General features: G+C 58.2%; 1 protein-coding gene across 1 annotated transcript in view; it reads right to left on the bottom strand.

The window, feature by feature from the left end:
• The window catches only part of Xylt1 (xylosyltransferase 1), a 239816-nt gene that overhangs the window by 139479 nt on the left and 80058 nt on the right, over positions 1 to 20279 (bottom strand). The window lies entirely within an intron of this gene.

Here is a 20279-nt window from a genome sequence, read left to right as displayed (position 1 = left end):
AACGATCTCCTCCCGGCCCCCCCAACACACCAGGGACAGTCCGGGTAGAAATGTCACCAGGCCAAGATGGACAGGGCTGACCGGGCAGGCCCCACCCGACTTCTCCAGCACCGCTCAGGCGCCTGGTCTCTGGGGGACCCTCCTCTGCCTCAAGGAGGGGACACTCACCCCCAGAGGAGGGCACTAGTTGGAAACTTCTGGAAAATCTGCCACCAAACCCCTGCAGCCTCCTCTCAGGCTCCCTCCTGTCCAGCTCCAGTCCTTTCTGGGTCCTAAGCCCCCGGGTCCAGGCCCGTCTTGCTCCTGTGGCTTCTGAGATCCCCTTGGGTCCTTACCGGGTTCCCACTGGGACCAGGGCCTGGCAGGGCCGCCTCCTCCTTCTGCACTCACCCTTAGCTGGTCCACGGTCCTTCACTCTGCTGCCCACCGACTGGCCAGGCCAGGCCCTGCAGCTACAGCCTCCCGTCTCACCTGTCACCCTCCAGCTCCATGACAGACTGTGCCAGTCCCGGGGCTGGGTGGGGGTGCAGGGCGGCCGGTCCCCTCAGGACAGAGCGTTCCGCTGAGGGTCGCGTTCTGTGGCCCTGTTCCCAGATGACATTAAAATAAAACAGCGCGGTGCCCGTCCCGCCTGGGAGGACAGGGCTGCCTCCTCCCCTCTGCCCACCCTGCATCCCTCCCCACGCTGGAGGAAGTCGGGCGCTCCCTGCCCAGGAGATGGCCGCCCCTGGGGGCCGGGTAATCGCGGGCTGCGAATCCAATCCATGACCGCACACGTCACTCCATTGCCACAGTCGCAGAGGAGACGGGGACCTGGACCCTGTCCCCGAGGAGCCCAGAGCCCCAGCGTGGCCCAGGAGCTTGTTAGCCCTGCAGAGTCCCGGGTCCCTCCGCAGAGCAGCTGGACGGCAGCCTGCCCCCAACCAGACCCCTGCTCAGGCCGGAGACGCACTGGGCTCGGTGGCCTGGTGTCAGGATGACCTGGGGTGATTACCCTGCAGATGGCCGGACCCCGCGCTCACCACCTGCCCACCACCAGGGGCCCGTGCGGCAGGTCTGGGGTGGCCGGAGCTGCGTACCACCCCCCAGCTCCCCCGTGACACTGCACAGCTGGCCCAGGGCCGCCCTTTGAGGACAACTGATCTGGGGCTTTTCAGGTCCCGGCAGAGGCCAGGGGGGCCAGGAAGAGCTTCTAGAGGCCGCCATTGGGGACTGGAAGGACGGACAGGAGCCTGCCAGACAGACGGGGGAAGAGGAATGTTCTAGACTGAGGCACCACGGAGGGACCAGCCAGCAGGCGGGAGCCAAGCTCCTGGGCCAGGAGAGGCACCCAGGCCGGGCGGGGCCAGGGGGAGGGGCTGGGGACTGCAGGGTCCCCGTGGCAGGGCCTAGGGAGTGACCTAGGGAGTGACCGCCTCGGGTCCTCATTGATGCCAGGCCCCGCAGCTAGACCCGGGCTTCACTCAGTCTCCACCAGTTCTGCACGCACGTGTGTGTGTGTGTGTGCACGTGTGTGTGTGTGCGTGTGTGTGCACGTGTGTGTGTGTGCACGTGTCTCTGTGTGTGTGCACGTGTGTGTGCGTGTGTGTACGTGTCTCTGTGTGTGCGCACGTGTGTGTGTGTGTGTGCACGTGTGTGTACATGTCTCTGTGTGCACGTGTGTGCATGTGTGTGTACGTGTGTGTACATGTGTGCGTGTGTGTACGTGTGTGTACGTGTCTGTGTGTGCACGTGTGTGTGCATGTGTGCACGTGTGTGTACGTGTCTCTGTGTGTGCACGTGTGTGTGCATGTGTGTGCACGTGTGTGTACATGTCTCTGTGTGCACGTGTGTGCATGTGTGCGTGTGTACGTGTGTGTACGTGTGTGCGTGTGTGTACGTGTGTGTACGTGTCTGTGTGTGCACGTGTGTGCATGTGTGTGCGTGTACGTGTGTGCACGTGTGTGCACGTGTGTGCATGTGTGCGCATGTGCATGTGCACGTGTGTGTGCGTGTGCATGTGCGTGAGCATATGTGCATGTGCATGTGTGTGCGTGAGTATGTGTACGTGTGTGCGTGTGCGTGAGCATATGTGCATGTGCGTGTGTGTGTGCCTGTGTGTGTGCGTGTGTATGTGCATGTGTGTGTGTGTGTGTGTGTGTGTGCACGTGTGTTGACACTCTAACCTTCCCGGTCATTATCCCAGTTTACAGATAAGGAGACGGACGCTCAGGAAGCACAAAGGGACGTGTCCAGGTAGGGGCAGGGCAGACAGCAAGCTCAGGAGGCCCAGCTCGGGGCCACTGTGCAACCTCTCCCTGCTGGAATGTTCCGGAAGCCAGTGCAAACTGTCGCCTGGGGCAGTCCACCCCTCTGAGGACCTACTGGGTGGCAAATGCTCCCGAATCGGGGGTCCTCTGGGACATGTGCCCATGGCAGGGCTGAGCAGGGAGGCTGTGAGTCTGTAAACAAGTCTGAATGGCGCCTGACAAAATGCCAGAGGGAGTGGTTTGTGAAGTAACAAAAGCAAGCCATTAAGTGTGGAGATTCCTTATTGGTTGACTGCTGTATCTAGTTTATGCTAATTAAGATAAGCTGTGCAAAATGTATAAATACCTCTGTTATCCTACAATAAACGGCTCCTATTCCTGCTGCATCAACGTACACAAGTTATTCGTCACCCCCAGGTTATTTTGCTGCAGCCGAACTGCGGCAGGAGGCTGCCAGGGCGCGCTCCCCAGGGCTAAGGCCACCGTCACCCAGCCCCGCGGCTCCCGGGAAGCCAGGCTCACTCCCGCTCAAAGGCAGGCCTGTCTGCGCCCCAGGTACCTGGCTGGCGACGCTCTCGGGGCTGGCCGGGGCTGCCTGCCAACGTCAGGACCAGACAGACCTCTGCTGTTCGGAGCCTCGTCCCTGCCCCTCGGCCCTGGCACCCCCACAGAGGCTTCCTTGTGGGGCCAGGAAGCCCAAGGCTGGCCGCTCAGCCCTGGCCAACGTCTAGGCCTGGCGGCCAGGCTGCGGGAGGGAAGAGGGGAGGGGACACATGTGGCGTGACACCTCTAACAGGGCCTCCCGCCGTCCCCCTCGGGGGCCAGCATCCGACCAGACAAGGGCCCCCTTGACTGGCGAGGCTCAGGGAGTGCCAGGTCCTCGGAGGGACGTCCTTGGGCTTGGACATTCATGAGGATGAGCTCTGTGTGGCGGACGGGGGCCGCAGGACCCACCAGCAGATCCTTGGGACCCAGGTGGGCGCTCCCTTCTCCAGGGGGAGTTCTGTTGACGTCCCTTCGAAGCTGTTTTTGCAGTACAACACAAGAGCTCCGCTTTCCTCACTCTGGTCCTCCTCTGTCCCCGTCCTGGGCAAGCTCTTTGTCACTTGGCGGGTTTGCCACCCTCTGTGGATATGCAGGCTCCCTGGAAGGTGTCCTCCCAGGGCCCCCGTCACCAGGACAGAACTCCACGCACCTCCAGCCCAGACTCGGCTGTTTCCGCCCCAGGAGCTGATCCCAGGAGGCCCCTGTGGCCACCCTGGTGCCCCTGTGGGTGGCTGGCTGGCTGGCTTCAGCCCTCTTCCTGTTAGTCCATAAAGTCAAAAGTGCGCCTGCGCCTGCAGCATCCCCTCCAGCCCCAGCACCAGGCCTGGCACGGAGCAGGCACTTAATAAACCCAGGATGGCCTCCGTGGATCATCCCCAGGTTGGGAAGCGGGCGCTCGCGGAGGTCGCGCACCCTGCTCCTGGCCACCGAGTGGCGGATGCCAGGTCTCCCTCCGAGGCCAGGCCCCTGCACCCTACTTCCAATCGCTCTGGACTCCAGCCAGAGGCCCTGATCTTGCCTCCGCAGGTCCTGGGGGAGGGTCTTCCACCACCGTCCAGCGGGGTCTCAGTGATTGACAGGAGGCCAGCCACAGTCTGATGATGAGCTGCAGAAGAGTCCGGAAGGTTAGGAAACGGCAGCCGAACCTGGGTCGGGTCCTGGCAGATCGCAGGAGCCAAGGTGCATCAGGCAGGACCCACCTGGCTGGCCGCAAGGCCACCTCGTCTCCTGTTCACAGCACAAACCCCGCTTCCCCCGGCCTCCGGGGATCCATTTCCCAGGCTGTGGCCCAGCAACGGTGGAATCCGTGGGAAATCAGGCTTATTGACTGGGTCTCTGGGTACCGCGGGCAGGGAGCTGCACACACGCCTCCTGGGGACCTGGGGCTATTGGCCGCAAGTATTTATAAGCTTCTGTGACGGTGCTGGGGAGCCGTGGCCACCTTCCGCCATCTCGGGACGGATTTGGGAGAGTCGGGGGAGAAGACCTGAGAACCAGGTGCTGCTGGGCTCCTGGCCGACTGGCTGGGCCACCCCGAGGGTCTGGGTAAGGTTCGTTGCCCGCGCCCCCGGCCAGCAGCAGCGATTGGCGGGGAGACTCCACACCTGGGTGTCTGCCTTCCGGTGTTTCTTCGTGGTTCCTTGGGCTGTAACTTCTCTCTGGACCATTTATGACGAGACGGGGGAGGCCCCTTGGAGACCCACGACCTGTTCACTCGCTTGCTGGGTGAACTGACTGAAGACCCCCGCTTGCTGGTGGGAGGCACTGGCTGTGCCCCAGGGCACAGGGCTTACTTCCAAGGTCACATCAAGAGATACGGGCCGGGTGCTGTGGCGCACACCTGTGATCCCAGCGGCTCGGGAGGCTGGGGCAGGAGGATCCTTAGTTCAAGGCCAGCCTCAGCCGTGGTGCGGCGCTAAGCAACTCAGTGAGACCTTGTCTTTAAATACAAAATGGGGCTGGGGACGTGGCTCAGTGGTCGAGTGCCCCTGAGTTCAGTCCCCAGGACCCCTCACCGGAGAAAAGGGAAAGACGTCTCTTCGAGGGCCTGGGACGGGCAATCCATGGCCGCCGGACCTTCGCTCGCTGCCGGCTGAGTCCTGGGGTACGGGGGCTCCTTGCCTGAGGTTTCTGTCTGTTGGAGTCTCCGAGCAAGACAGGGCTCTCCTGAGTGCCCTCCCTCCCACGCCGCGCAGCAGAGCAGGCTGCCCAAAGAAGGAGTCCATGCGTGGGACGGGGCCCTCTGAATAGCCTCTGTCCAGCTGCTCAGCCTGGATCTGAACGCTGGCTCTGGCCCTCAGCAGCGGGGCCCTCACATCCCTCTTCTGGGCCTTTGACAGTGGCCCGCGCCTGGCCCCAGAGCCCCTCTGAATTCACGTCCTAACCCTGCGCCCCACCCCCACTGCACTCCTCCACCAGGAGAGCCGCCTCAGCCCCGGGGAGCCTGCACACTCTGTTCCCACTGCCTGGAACAGTCTTCTGTCTCCTCCGTCTGTGGCTCGTCCTTTACCCCCAACTAGAAGGTGCTTCCTCACCCCATCCAAACCACCTGGGGGTCTTAGACCAGTCCCATCGGACTTCAGGGGTGGGCCTGGGACACAGGGTGGTGTCTAGAGACATTCTGGATGTCCCCCAGCTGAGGAGGGGCCGTTCCTGGCATCCGGTGGGTAGAGATCAGAGATGCTTCCAAACACCCCACGGGGCACAGCGCAGTCGCCCTGCCCAAGGAAGACAGGTCCAGCCCCAGACGGCGGGGGCGGGGGCTGCAGGGGTCATCCTGTCGGTGAGCACGGGAGGGCGGAGCCTTGGATGAAAGGAGAGGCCAAGGGCCAGCGCGTCACTGAGCGCCAGGACCCGCCACTGCCGATCAGAAGCCTCAGGAATGACGGCAACAAAGTCCTGACACGCCTAGGCCACGGGGCGATTCTGAGTTCCCTGACGTTGTCCCCAAGAAGAGGACAGCAAGGTGACGCCGCTGGGCCGCGGTCAGAGAGCTGGTAGGCGGCCCACCTTGCTGGACTCCACACAACGGTTCCTGGTGCAGGCCCGGCCTGGCCATCTGCCACGGTGCTCTCCACACCTGCTGGGGAGAAGCTGCCTCTGTCCTGCTGCCGTCCCGTGTCATCGTCTCCACGTCAACCCCGGGGACACTAAGGCAAAGTGGAGCAGAGCCACGCGGAGAATTTCACCCAGCAACGGAGTGGCAGGGACAAGGGACGAGTCCAAGGAGCTCGTGAATCTGGCTCAGCAGATCACACTCAGCCGGTCTCAGGACCTTTGCACACGCTGTTCCTGCTGCCTCATAGACCTCCCCTTGGCCTCCTTGCCCAGCCGACTGTCACTCACTGGATCTCAGTCCATACATTTCTCTGGGGTACCCTCTTGAACCCCAGCTCAGCTGAGTTAACAGTTAAACTCCCTCCTGGTGGGACTGGTGTGCACTGAACGCACCACATGTGCAAGGGTTTGACTGACACTGGTCTCCTCCTTCAGACTACGGACCCTGTGGGGACAGGGACCTTGCCTGCTTGGTTCAGCCCTGCACCCCCAGCACCCGGCCTAAGGCCTGGCACAAAAGGAACGCTCAATAAATCCCCACAGTTAAGGAATGAGGCAAAAGACCCAAAGCCAGACCAGCTGGTCCCACTGCGGTCCATTTCTCCATCCAGAGGGCCCTCCCAATGCCTCGGTGACAGGTCAAGTTGGTGGGGGAGGGCCATCCTGGGACATAAAACCACTCCCCTCAGCCCGCCGCTTGGCGGTGGCCCGTGTCCCTCCTTGCCCAGCCAGCGCTAGTTGGGCGCTAATTGATTCCTACCAGACCCCTCTCCAGAAGGGGAGGCTGTGTTGACGGGGGCAGAGGCAGAGGACAGGCCTATTCTTCCTGCTGTATTTAATGCTGCTGCTAATCACGGAGATTAGACTCCAACAATTACAACAGCTAATTAAAGAACAATGCGGTTTTTGGCATCTTGGCGCAGACGGCACCGCTGGGAATTCCTAACTCGGGCAAAGTAGGGATAATTAAAGCCCAGCTCGGCGCCCCCCCCACCCCGGCATCTGGATCACGCTGATTAAACTGCAAATAAAACACATGAAACCAACACTTTGTAGTCTATCCAATTTCACTTAAAGGGGCTTTTAACTGATTCATAAACAGAGAAGCCGTAAACAGCAAATTATTTAACCAAAGCCAGTTATTTCGTCATCACTGTTCACTCCGTTCCCAGTGCTGGACTAGTGCATGTAGCCCAGGGGACATATTCCCAGAGTCGGCGGAATCACTCCAAAGCTTAATGTCACCTGCTCCCGTTCGCTGACAACAGAACATCACTAATGTGCAGCTGCTGGCTCTGGGCTTTTTAATCGGCTGAAAAAGTAATCAGGTGCTGTGCACATCCCCGCGCATGGCCAGGCCGACCTAGGGTCAGCTTGGGATCTCCATCAAGAGTAGGTGGCAGGGATCAGGGAAGTTCCAATGGCCTCGGGGCTGCCCAACTTCAGATCTGCAATGCAACTTCGTTTTGTACTAAAATAAGAAAAGACTCGCTCTCCGCCTACAGGAAGATGGGTCATAACAGCTGGGTACAAAAGCAGGTTTGGTTCAGACTCAGATGCGGCCCCGCCCACCCCGACAAGCATGGCTGCGATTTTCTGGCTCTCCCCCTCCCCCACGACCAAGAGTCGAGGCGGGGAAAGGAGAAAGGAACAAAAATATGTCACGGGAGAAAGAAAATAGGGAAGAAGAAGAAGAAAGAGGAAAAATAATGACATCAGAAATGTGCTCATTGAGAGCAGCAAGGGACAGAATAAACAAAGTACCGCAAGTGATGAGAAAGGACAGCTTTGGGAACCTGGCCCTGCATCTGTGCTAGGGATCAGAGAGCCCCTATCCCACACTATAGCCCCCTAAGCTGGTCCAGCTCGATAGCAGGGCTTCTCAATCCAGGGGTGGAAGAACCTTTTTGTCCCCAATCAACCACAGAGTGGCGATTTTGTAAAACAAACCCAAAGCATTAAGAAAAAAAAACTACAAGAAAAAGTCTCAGGTGCTTAGGTGCCATGTCATGCCCAAATGCTAATGAGGTTTTAAAAAGCTCATCCTCCATTTCTGAAATTGAAATTATTATTGTATTTATTTATTTTTGGTACTGGGGCTGGAACCCAGGGGGGTTAACCACTGAGCCACATCCCCGGCCATTTTTATTATTTTTTAATTTTGAGCCAGGGTCTCATTAAGTTGCTTAGGGCCTGGCTAAGTTGTTGAGGCTGGCCTTGAACTTGCAATCCTCCTGCCTCAGCCTCCCAAGTCCAAGTCACTGGGATGACAGGCGTGCGCCACCACACGTGGCCGGAGGAGGCCTTTCAAAAACAGATCCCCTAAGCCGTCAGGTCTCAACTTAATTCATCTTAACCATGGCCCCTGATTTATAACAGTTGGATTTAAATTCTTTTTTATTTTTTTGATGGTGCAAAAGTGACACATATTTGGAAGAAATCGTCCTCGGAATTTTGAATTGGGGTCTTTTCCTGGGCTCTGGGCAGACGGTTCTCTCCCTCCCTCTCGCTATCTGCAGGCAGTAGCTCCTGGCCAGCTAGGATCACAGGGTAAACAGCAGGCGCTGTCCAGGGCGCTGTTGCTCAGCTGTGACATTCAATAGGTCAGGCGGATTAAACAGGTTTCTGACTTAGGATATTTCTGACTCACAACAGGTGTCTCAGGACATAACCCCACCATGAGTCAGTGAGCACCTACGTACTACTTAACCCCCGAACATTGTGGGGTGAAAAACAAGGCGGCTTCCACATCCCTACAAATGTAGAAAACAGAGACCTGGAAGAAATGCACCCAGACTTATTTCAAGATAATGATTTTACGAACCTTTTTTTTTTCCTTCTTCTTTCAAGCTGTTTTATAAAACACCTTTTTTTTCCTCCCACAAAAATGAGAATGTTATTTTTTTAAAAGAATATTCTGTGAAGGCACAAGAGTCAGATGCTTTATCATAACAGGATTTATAGTTATTTATAATTATGCATAATTACGCATCGAGTTGTAATTATTTATTTATAATTGTCTGTGTGGCTTAATAAAAATTATAGAGTTGTAGGCAGTACCACGACGGCATTTCATACAGGCAATGAACGCGATGTTTACAAAGAGTGCTCTTTGATTTCAGGAAAACAGCAATCTCAGGGTTTACCCTAATATAATATTAAATGGAACCTAAAAGGTTCACATGAAGGGAGTTTGAAACTGATTGTAAAAAAATACACATGCGTGGAAAAGACTGGGAAAAAATACAAAAAAAAAAAAAGTAAGTTTTTTTTTTTTTTTTTTTTTTTTAATCCTTCTTGGTCATTTTCCAAATTTCCAACCATGAGAAGGTGCTGCTTTATGACTGCAAAGAATCCCACTTGAATATTTCAAGGCAGAGAAATTGCGGGCCATTTTGAGAGTATTGGAGGCTTGTGTTTAGATCATGGATACGGAAAGTCCCCTTGCAGCCACTTTTGACTATTGCAAGTACAACTGGGTGCTTGTTCTGCCGACCTCTGTGCTGGGGGGAGAGGGGGGAGTGGCAGATTTAAATTCATGGGTTTTAACGGATGGATCACCATGGGAGTTACTCGTGGTCCCTAAGCACGGACAGGGAAGGATGAGTTCTGTCTCTGTGACCAGGATGGACCTGGAGTTACCTGAATCTGCACCCATGATCCCGTGGTCTGCTTTATCAAGGTGCAGCCGACCTACAGAAAATCCTCAGGGGTTTACCAGAGGCACTAGGGAGTCGGACACAGGCAGGGACCTGTCCGTCACCTTCCAAAGCTCCCTTGTTGGTCCCACTTTATTTTTGGTGGTAAGACCAGCGAGCCTGAGAACCACCCTTTTAACCCATTTTCAAGTGCCCAGGACAGTGTCGCTAGCCGTGGGATGCCACGCGTCATCCTACAAATCCCTACGACTCACTCATCTTGGGCAACTGGAACTTTGGACCAAGTGGCCAAAGCCTGGCTCCACACATCATGCCTGTGACCTTGGGTAAGTCACCTCCTGCTGGCTGCACTTCTCTCACCTTTAAAACAAAGGAGGTTTGTTGGGCTGGTGTTTGGTCTGGGCTTTTGCAATGCAGGGGAGGGACCCGTGAGGCTGCAGGGCCACTGTCCCCAAGGCAGCAGCCACAACAGCAGCAGCCACAACAAACGTGGGTGTGAAACTTACAGTGATCAGATGAAGGCGCTCGGATCTAACACGGGACCTGGTGGTGGTGGGCGTGGGCGTGAACTTGACTTTGACAGTGGTCACCGTCACTCGCTGAACTTTAATCAGATTGTCACATTATTCGCCTTGAATACATTCGATCATTATTTGTCCACTAAATATCTTAAACTTTAGGGGAAAACATTGTTTGGAAAGCCGAGCATGCACGTTGCCATTAGGATAACTCACAAATCGTATGGAAACTGTCACACAGACACACACACAAACTCTACTTGGGTCCAACTATTAAAAACGAGTGCCTGTTCCTGCACGTTGGCCATCAGTCTCTATTTTAAAAACCCGTCTCTGACTGTGAAGTGGCGCTGGGATTTCACACGCCAAGGCTGCTTTCTCCCGTCTGAAATTCCACCCCTGAGCCAGACTCAGCCGGCAGACCTCGCCTCCGCGAACATCTGCGGTCAAGATTAAAGTGACCAGCCCTCGGCTGGGGTCCAGGAAGCGTAAACCAGGGGATAAGATAGGGTATTGGCCAAGCGTGAGGATCCAGGTTCCTTCATTATCTGCATCCAGCTCCTGCGGTTGCCCTGGGACCACAGGGCTGTGGGGAGGGAAGCTCGGTCCACCCTCTGCCTGTGAACTGCAGGAGGGAATGGACACAGACACACAGTGTGACAGACGCACAGTGTGACCTCCCTTCCACAGAGTCAGCTGCACAGAATGGCCTTGGACGGTGGAGCTGTGCAGGTGCCTGGGGTCCCCCCCAGAGCTGGCTGACTGTGTGCAGGTCCAGAGAGTAGGAGCATCTCCCGGGTGGAGACACGGGGCCTGCAGATGGCCACAGCTGGGCACACAGAAGGGGGCGAGAACCCCAACAGCAGGGGAAGATGCTGGAATAAAGGACCTCGGGGTCACCGCGGAAGAGCGACGGCATTTTGGATAGCCTGAGTCGATTCCAAAGCCCGGAGCTTGAGACGGTGGCCAGGTTCTTCAGGGAAAGGGACATACCCCGGCCTGTTCTGTCTCAGAAGTTAGGGAAATGGAGTCGGGCGCGGTGGCACATGCCTGTCATCCCAGCCGCTCGGGAGGCTGAGGCTGGAGGATCGCAAGTTCAAAGCCAGCCTCAGCAACTTAGCGAGGCCCTAAGCAGCTCAGTGAGACCCTGTCTCTAAATAAAATAGAACCCAGGGCTGGGGGTGTGGCTCCATGGTCCAGTGCCCTGAGTTCAACCCACAGTACCCCTCCCCTCCCCCAAAAAAGAAGGTGGGGAAATGGGTGACGTGACTAAAAAAGACTCCCAGGAGACAGACCGGCGACCCTCCAGGTGACTGTGGCCTTATTGTGGCCTTCCTATTTACCTATTTCTAAGAATGATTCCTATCACGGGCCCCACAGGATGGCCAGGCACAGCGTCTGGCCCACTTTTCTGGTAAACGGTCAGACAGTAAAGACAGCTCAGCCGGCCACGTGGTGTCCACCTCCACGGCCCTGCCCTGCCCTGGAGCCCGCGCCAGCCAGAGATAGAGGTCCAGATGGGATGGCCCCGAGGCTGAGACGCTCCAGGTACAAACCGGGCCTGGCTCACGCTTCACCCCTGCAGGTCTAGAAGGGAGACCGCGGCCCCCACAGGGCTGGACCTGGGTTCAGGTCCTGAATCTGCCACTCCAGACCCCGGAGACTGAGTCCCTCTTTTATAATACAGGATAAAGCAGCCCCTCGGCCCTCGGCTGTGGCCTCCCACAGAAGACACGGGAGAGAAGAGATCAGAGCAGCCTCCCTGGAGTCCTCCGGAAGATTCTTCGGGGGCTGTCCCCGACTGTCTGCCCATGTCTTCCCAGGGCCCCACACCGTCCCCTTCTCTAGTCCATGGGACCAGTGACAGACACCTGGACCTTTGCACCAGTAAGGAGACAGGGCGGGGAAGCCCATATCATAGCTGGAGCCGGAGACCGCGCTCTCCAAAGAAAGCCCTGCTCCGGAGAAAGACGGACACACAGAGTCTGCAAAATCCAGACACACGGACGCAGGAGGGGCACGTGGCCTGGTGGGCACCACTTCCCAGTGGGGAGACTCACAGGGTGAGGGTCCCCCGCTAAGGCCCCTGATCACTCCCCCCGGGTCTCCTCATTTCTGAAATAGTCCTCATAAGGCCAGGTTCTAGAAAGTTCTGCCTCCTCAGGTTGGGGACCTCCTGCGGGGCCTCGCTTGTGCCCGACTGTGTCCGTCTCCATCCTGGGAGTGAGCCGACGGGGTCTCGAGAACCCAGGGACAGGAGGGGCCTGGCCCTCAACACGTCCAGAGCGCTCGGTGGAAGGTCCCCGCTGTCCGCGACCCGGGCCCACACACACTCCACGAGGCGGGACCTCCTCTGACACGCCCGCGTGCTCCTGAAAGCGCGGCTTGTTCATTCACGCACTCGCAAACAAACCCGAGAACCGCCGCCGCCGCCAGCCAGGGCTGGGCTGGGCTCCCGGGGCCTGGGAGCCTCTCCGCCCCACCCTGGTCCCCCAGAAGGGGCCGAGGAACCCGCGGATCCAGGCCCGGGTTACGCAACGCTGCAGGCTGGTGGCCCGACTCCAGAACAACATCCCCCACCCACGTCACCGAGTCCCAGCTGCGACCCAGGATCCCACGAGGGGCGGAGGCTGGGCTTTTCCACGGAGAATGTCCCTATTAGGGGTGGCTTTGGGGGATGACAAAGAGGCAGGAAATTCCCGCCACACACAGGAGGTGGCCTGGGGCACTAGAGGACTCGGACCGTCTCCCGTGGGTGGCTGTGCCCTAAGACAAAGTGGCGCATGTGTGTGGGAGGCAGGGCCTTCAGACACAAAGGGAGCGCTTGAACCCATCAGGTCCCTGCCGGTCCCCTGGGACAGCAGGTGGCAGCTCTCCAAGGTCCCCTCTGAGTGTCCTCGGCCCCAGGGCTCTGTGCAGAGGCCAGCTCTGCAGCCAAGAGGGCGATGGCCGAGGACCAGAGAGGGGCCGTGACTCAGCTGCAGCAGATGGGTCCCCGAGAACGTCCTCCTCCCCAGCAGCTGCCCGCGGCGCGCTGAGGGCCAGGGACGTCAGAGCCAGGGCGGAGGCTGTGTCCCCTTAGCATGACATAAGGCAAGAGCCCAGTCCCTTGGCCTCGAATCCGAATGAGCCAATGTCTGCCGCCGGCGGGGCAGAGCCAAGCCCTCGCGCGGGCGGGGGACAGTCCGCGGGGCCAGATGGGGCCTTTGGCTCCAGGACCGCGGCTGACACATCTGCTTCCCATCCGAGCCTGGTTCTGATTTGCTTGTGGTGATGTCCTTGTTGTTTAAAGGACGGGGATCATTCCAGCCTCCGGGAAGGAGAAACGTGTGTGTTTTGCACACGTGCCCATGTCCCCTTCTGCTGGTGGGCACACTGAGGGCTCAAGGTGGGCTGATAATAAGTAGCACAGCCAGGATTCAGACCCAGAGAAGACGGTTCCGCCGTCCACCTTCCCACCACACCACAGTGGAGGCCGGTCATCCCAGTCTGTGCTGCCTGGACATCTGGGGAGACCGAGACGGCCTCACTCAGCCTCAACGTAAGCCCCTCTGTCCACTGAGCCTCCTTGGTTCAAGTCCCTCACCAGGCCCTGCCTGTCCCAAGTCGCCGGCTCTAGTTCCCTGGGAGCCCTGGAGCTATTCCAACAAGAGGTCACTTCCTCTCGCGGGAACAGGGTGACCTCTGGTTCCACAGCCTGCTCCCGCCGCCCCTCCTGTCCACTCCGTGCCCGAGTGCCACCCCATGGGGCCCTCACGTGTGACGCATGCCCCTCCCTGGGCTGTGGGTACCAGAGACGGTGAATCGCTGCGGCTCTGACTGTCTACCCCCCATGCTGCCTCCTGAGGAAGGATGGCCTGGACAGCCCCCATCTGTTCCGTCACGTGAGGACACAGCAATTGTCCCTTTCAGACAATGTGGCAAAATGGCTCCATCTTGGAAGCCGACGGCACCCCTCACCAGACCCCCATCCTGTTGCCTGAGCGTGGACTTCCCAGTCGCCATGAGAACGAACTTCTGTTGTTTATAAATTTCCCAGTCTCGAGCATTTTGTTACAGCAGCACAGGTTGACTAAGGCTGGGGTTTGCCACAACTCGGTCGTTAGTCAGCCATCGTGTGCCAAGCGTCTCCTCCCAGCTGCCGTGTCCTGATGGACAAGCTCACCCTGGGCTTCCATGGGTGGCTTGGGACCTGCAGTAGGAACTGTCACAGCCTTCCTCAGCAGGAAGGTGGCCTCCATCAGAGCCGCCCACCGTGACCTCCACCCCATCTATCTCTTTCTGGGGCTTTCGGGGGGCCCACCCGCCGCACGGGGCCCTCCACACGAAACAGCCCCCTCCCATGCGCCCATCTTGGGCCCTCTCCAGGTCCCCCGTCCATCCATGCTAGGTTTTTTAAAAACGTACTTTCCAGTTCCCTTGAAACCAGCCACCTGTGTTTTCACGTCTGTGAATTCATTGTAAAAGGAAACGGTACCCACCAACGTCAGGGGAAACCAATGCGTTTGCCATACATGGAATTAACGAGAGGAACACGCGGAGAGCGGATCATTTCTTTCAAGTTTGCTCAGGCGCGGCCGAAGCTCATCCTCCCAGCCCCCGTTTACAGGGGACGCTCAGAGAGCCTTGCCATGGGACCCGAGCTGGCCAGGAGCAGGCGCCCAGGGGAGGAGGAGCGTCCCTGGTCAGAGGCGCGCGCGGGAAGGGCAGCGGGGGGCACGTAATGAGGGAGGCTCGGACCCTGACCTGGGTCCGCCCAGACACTTCCGGCTCTGTGCCGTGGGTTCACCAGGCTGAGAGATGGACCAGTGTCCGGGCCAGTCCCAGCTCACCATAAAAGAGCCCCCCAGGGCCACCAACACCCTCGGGGTCCCCCAACCCTGTCCTCTGATTCCACCCTCCCGTCCTGCCTCTGGGTGACGGTGACCTCTGAATGTGACGTCCCAGGGAGAATGGAGAATGGAGAATCCAGAGGTGGCCGCCGCAGGCCGTCGGGGGAGGTGGCCCAGCCCCGGCCTCGCTGGGTCTGCGCCCACGATCCTCCTCCCTGGGTCACCAGGCCACCAAAGGGACACGTGGGTCTTGTAAAAGGTCAGCTTCTAAATGGGTCGGGGCAACTGTGGCCGTCTGAGTCCCACGGGGAGGAGCCGGCTGACCTCTGGATCCGGGCCAGGGCTTCCGCGATGGGGCTCCTGGGCCCTCGACGGCGGGAGACCCAGGGCCGCTCACTGCGGGACAGACCGGCGGCCTGCCCTCCGCCAGGCCCACGCAGGGATGGTGCTTATTCAAAGGCCCTTGGAAGAGGAGGCCGGGGTTCTGGCAGCGGGGGATCCGTCGGATGCTCTCTGTCCCCGCTTTTTGGAAGGTCATCTGTGACATCAGCTGCAGCTGGGGACAGATTGACATTCGTCCCCAGGAAGGCCCAGAGATCCCTACAAAAGGCAGGCTTCCCTTTTAAAAAAGTGGTTTCCTTCCTGCTCCTTTAACCTCTGCTCACTGCTGGGAAACAGAGGCCCGAAAAGTGGCTCATCACAGGGACTTCCTGAGAATGAACCGGCAGCATGACAGGCACCCAAGGTCCTAGGTGTGAGAGTCCACGCCACCCGGTTCAGGGAAGCCACTGAAGGCTTGGGCTTCTGGGGAGGCAGCTTGGGAGGCTCCTTAAGGTCCCTCCATGTGCCAGGTGCAGAGCTGCAAACCTGTTATCCCAGCAACTTGGGAGGCTGAGGCAGGAGGATCGCAAGTTGGAGGTCAGCCTCAACTTAGCAAGATCATGTCTCAGAAAAATAAATAAATAGAAAGGGCAGGGGATGTAACCTAGGGGTACAGGGCCCCTGAGCTCATCCCTAGCACCCAGATTCTTCTTTTCCAGGACACACTTGCCCTTTGTTTACTCCTTTCCTGTCTCACTTTGTCCTGTGCCAGTTCTCGCTCCTGCCAAATTGCTGTCTGTTCTTTCTACCTCTTAATGGGTCCCTTCTCTCCTTCCCCTGTGTCCCAGTTCAGGTCTTCATCGCAGCCCTTCCAGGTTGAATGTCCCCTTCCTACTCTCTCCGTCTCCGGACAGACTCCCCTCTCCAATGCACTCTGCATGCAGTAACCAGAGTGATTTTCTCAGACCAATCTTGCACCTCGCAGCTCTCCTGCTCAAACACCTTCAATGGCTCCCTATTGCCACAGGATAAATCTCGATATCTGGGTCTGTGCCGACTCCATCAGCCCACCTGCCTGCCCACCCGTGCTCCCATCACTATGTTCCGTTAGTGACCATAGTTTCAGTTTGCAGTCCCCTGAGAGAATTCATAATTTCTCCTCAGTTCTCTTGGTTGGGAATGGCCTTCCGTGTCCCCTTGTCCTGTCTGCTCCTGGCTAACGTGCACGCGCCCTTAGGACATGGCGTGGGCGAGCGCTCCTCCAGGAAGCCTTCTGAGCGAGCTCGGCCCGGCCCTGGGCTCCTCAGAGACCTGAGGACACGTTACAGACATCACAAGTCCGCCTATCTCACAAAAATCCAGCTATGAAATACAGTCAGGAAAGAAGAGAGAGACCGTGGGACAAGTCAGTTACACGCGGACCCTGCCCACCATTCCGCTGTGAGGGCGTTCCTTGCCGTGAACACCTCGGGATGATCTGTCCGTCCGTCTAGCCCAGTCGCTGATTCTGACTAGAACTTCGCCTGCCCTTCAATCCCAAATGTAGGCGGCAGACGTGTGGGTCGGTGACACCCGAGACGCAGATATCGCGGGTCCCGTTGCTTGGGTAGCAGATGTCTCCAAGTATCACTCACAGTCGTAGTCGCTGTCAGACCTGCTGCCAGATCCAGTTAGCTAATGTGTTGATAAAGAAGCAAATGCATTCTTACGGCCCAAATTGGTTATTTTAAAATACATTTTAGGAGCTGTACTGTGATATCACTGCTTTTCTTTGCATTATGGATATTTTGCATTTTGAACTATTCTTCAGAGATGAGAGGCACAGGTTTTACTAGACACCAAAGGCTTCCATGACAGAGAAATGACAGTGTCCCTCTCTGTCCTGGGAGCTCAGGGGAGGAAGGCGCCAGGTCCCTCATCTTCCAATCCTAGCTCCTAAACAAGTGGGAGGTCACAGGAGGGATGTCGTTTAAAAAATGAAATGAGACTATCTAACATTTCTTCTTTCCCTTCATCTCTCATCTATTCATCCACCCACCCATTCACCCACCCACCCATCCATCTACCCATCCACTCATCCATCCACCCATCTATCATCCATCCATCCATCCACCCACCCATCCACCCACCCATCCACCCATCATCCACCCACCCATCATCCATCCATCCACCCATCATCCATCCATCCATCATCCACCCATCCACCCATCATCCACCCACCCATCATCCATCCATTCATCATCCACCCATCCACCCATCATCCACCCACCCATCATCCATCCATCCACCCATCATCCATCCATCCATCCACCCACCCATCCACCCATCATCCACCCACCCATCATCCATCCATCCACCCATCATCCATCCATCCATCCACCCACCCATCCACCCATCATCCACCCACCCATCATCCATCCATCCACCCATCATCCATCCATCCATCCACCCACCCATCCACCCATCATCCACCCACCCATCATCCATCCATCCATCATCTATCCATCCACCCATCATCTACCCATCCATCATCTATCCATCCACCCATCATCCACCCACCCATCATCCATCCATCCACCCATCATCCATCCATCCATCCACCCACCCATCCACCCATCATCCACCCACCCATCATCCATCCATCCACCCATCATCCATCCATCCATCCACCCACCCATCCACCCATCATCCACCCACCCATCATCCATCCATCCATCATCTATCCATCCACCCATCATCTACCCATCCATCATCCATCCATCCACCCATCATCCACCCATCCATCATCTATCCATCCACCCATCATCCACCCATCCATCATCCATCCATCCACCCATCATCCACCCACCATCCATCCATCCACTCTTCCGTCCAGCCACCCCGTATCCTTTCCTCACGCACCACCCTCCGTCCGGTCCAACCCACGGTTCTATCAATTAACATCTCTGTAGTCAGTAACTCAGATTCAGTTCTGCAGCTCAGCTGGGCACTTGGTCAGGAGTGACCAGTGACCAGTATGGAAAGAGGGAACACTCTTCCCTTGTATGGCCTTGGGCATGTCACAGAATGTGCCCCAGGCCGAGGCCCAGCCCCCAGCCTGTGCCCAGACCACTGAGTCCCCAAAGCCAGGAACCGACTGGTGTCTTGTTTTCAAAATACCACAGCACGGTCGAGCCCTAAAGGAGAGTCCCGCTGTTACCAAATCCGCCCACCGTGAGGCAGGTGGCTCGGGTTCTGCCTCGATCCAAGGCCAGCTCCCGGCCTTCTCTCTGCGTGACCCAGGGGGACTTATTTAACCCCATTCTGCAGGTCCCTCTCTTTCATTATCTGAGGATGAGGAGCGGGCCTCCCTGCTGGGGTTTGGGGAAATCAAGACCCGTCCGCGCCTGTTCTCTCTGAAGAAAGGAGTGAGGGCCGCGTGACCTCGCCCTTCACTGCTGGGCTTCCGTGTGGGCTTTGTTTTATCAGCTGCCCCACCCCCAAGCCCTCTTCCCTACTCTGCCAGCCTCTCCTGGGCAATGAACTGGCCAAGTGCATCCTGCCTCAGGGCCTTTGCACGGGCTTTGATCCCTGTTCATCCAGCGCGTCCACCCACACCCTTCAGTCTCTGCTCAAATGTTGCCACATGGAAAAGTCCCCACTGAAGCCAAGGGGCTGCCCCAGCCAGACCCACGTGACTGGGCCCACGCCCCCTCCCTTCCCTGGGTGCGTAGGTGCTTGTCACCATCTGACCTAACACAGAACACCCAGTCCTCGCTCATCAGCCCGCCAGCACCGAGCTCACAGGGGGGGACCTGTGTCGTGGTGTCTCGCACCTCGGAGACGCTCCCCAAATATTGACCCGATGCAGCAGCCGGTACCGTAACCACGGCGCCGTGACACTATGTAGCAACTATGAAAACCAAGTCCCAAACGAACCTCAGGTCCCAGGGGGAAAGTAAAAAAAAACCTTTTAAATAAAAATAAACCACATTTCCCGTCACAGCCGCCCTGGGAGGACAGGACGGAGGCCCCGGCCGCTCCCTGGCGCGTAAACACCCAACGGCCGCCGGCGGGGCACACAGGGCCCCTTGTCTGGGAGGTGGCTCTGCACACAGCCTCTTTCACGGTCCGGGGAGCAGACACCAGCAGGGTTTGAACACGCGGCAGCGCCGGTCCCCAAAGCCACAGCCTGTGTCCGGATGTCAGGCGCGCCCACGCCTTCCCGGGACAGCGGGCCACACGACTCTGAGAGCCCCTTCACGTCCACCCCGCCGTCCTCAGAGGGCCGGGCTCCAGGACCATCACCAGGCCTGTCACATAAAGGTGACCGGGGTGCAGGGTCTCCATCCCCAGGAGCCAGGTGGGGTCTGTCCGCCAGCCCCGTGTGCCTGGAGTGTCACTGGCTTTTTAAATGGAAAGAGCAGCATCGGGCCCCTGCCCAGGCCCCCGTGGAGCCACCCGAGCCTCATGGTCCCAGGGCTGCCCACCACGCTGGCTTAGCCGGGTTGTCATCCTCGGGTGGTTCTGCCCCAGGGGACACATGGCCGAGTCCGGAGGCGTGTCCAGTTGTCACGACTGGGGGGGTGGGCACTGCTGCCCAGGGGCAGCCAGGGATGTCGCTGGACACCCCACAGAGCAGGCCCGGACCCACGATGAAGGATGATCCTGACCAAAGCGCCAAGGGTCAGCGGCCCTGGGTGCCCTGTCCACTCTGCTGGGGGACCTAGTGGAATTCCAGAGGCAGGACAAACAGGACACCCAGCGGCCTGCTGGGAGAGGACAGGGTCGCAGGCCCAGGGGGACTTGGGTGCGCAGGAGCCCAGGCACAGGGGCTGAGCTGCCCTAGGGGCTGGCACGGCTGGGGGCTCAGCTTCTCAACAGCCCCCCAGCCCCGCGCCCCCCCAAAACCATCCTCAGGCCAAGCCGAGTCCAGGCCCAGCCCCAGGCCCAGGGGGAGCAAAGGCCTAGCTTGGGTCCAGGCCCTGTGATAAGAGGGTCACACGGCCAGCTGGGCTGGCTCTAAGGGCAGTGAGCAGGACCTGGACACAGAGGCCTCTCGAGGCCCGGCCCAGCTGGAGGCTCCTCCTGGCCGGGTCCTCCCTCCTCAGGACAGCG

This window comes from Callospermophilus lateralis, chromosome 19, assembly GCF_048772815.1.
Source record: "Callospermophilus lateralis isolate mCalLat2 chromosome 19, mCalLat2.hap1, whole genome shotgun sequence".
NCBI lineage: Eukaryota > Metazoa > Chordata > Mammalia > Rodentia > Sciuridae > Callospermophilus > Callospermophilus lateralis.
The sequence above is the reverse complement of the archived record's forward strand: the minus strand, read 5'-3'. Positions and strand labels throughout refer to the sequence as shown.